We start from the raw sequence: 1,012 nt of genomic DNA, 5'->3' as shown, positions 1-1,012 counted from the left end.
CCAAGGAGCTCTCTGAACAGGTCAGGGACAACGTTGTGGAGAAGTACAGATCAGGGTTGGATTATAACAAAAATATACAAAACTTTGAACATCCCACGGAGCACCATTAAATCCATTATTAAAAAATTGAAAGAATATGGCACCACAACAAACTTGCCAAGAGAGGTCCGCCCACCAAAACTCACAGACCAGGCAAGGAGGGCATTAATCAGAGGCAACAAAGAGACCAAAGATAACCCTGAAGGAGCTGCAAAGCTCCACAGCGGAGATTGGAGTATCTGTCCATAAGACCACTTTAAGCCGTACACTCCACAGAGCTGGGCTTTACGGAAGAGTGGCCAGAAAAAAGCCATTGCTTAAAGGAAAAAATAAGCAAACACGTATGGTGTTCGCCAAAAGGCATGTGGGAGACGCCCCAAACATATGGAAGAAGGTACTCTGGTCAGATGAGACTAAAATTGAGCTTTTTGGCCATCAAGGAAAACGCTATGTCTGGCGCAAACCCAACACCTCTCATCACCCCGAGAACACCATCCCCACAGTGAAGCATGGTGGTGGCAGCATCATGCTGTTGGATGGTTTTCATCGGCAGGGACTGGGAATGGAATGAAGGAATGATGGATGGCGCTAAATACAGGGAAATTCTTGAGGGAAACCTGTTTCAGTCTTCCAGAGATTTGAGACCGGGACGGAGGTTCACCGTCCAACAGGACAATGACCCTAAGCATACTGCTAAAGCAACACTCGAGTGGTTTAAGTTGAAACATTTAAATGTCTTGGAATGGCCTAGTCAAAGCCCAGACCTCAATCCAATTGAGAATCGGTGGTATGACTGCTGTACACCAGCGGAACCCATCCAACTTGAAGGAGCAAGAGCAGTTTTGCCTTGAAGAATGAGCAAAAATCCCAGTGGCTAGATGTGCCAAGCTTATAGAGACATACCCCAAGAGACTTGCAGCTGAAATTGCTGCAAAAGGTGGCTCTACAAAGTATTGACTTTGGGGGGGAATAG

Source organism: Coregonus lavaretus (genome assembly GCF_964263955.1).
Source record: "Coregonus lavaretus genome assembly, chromosome: 6".
NCBI classification, from domain to species: domain Eukaryota; kingdom Metazoa; phylum Chordata; class Actinopteri; order Salmoniformes; family Salmonidae; genus Coregonus; species Coregonus lavaretus.
The sequence above is the reverse complement of the archived record's forward strand: the minus strand, read 5'-3'. Positions refer to the sequence as shown.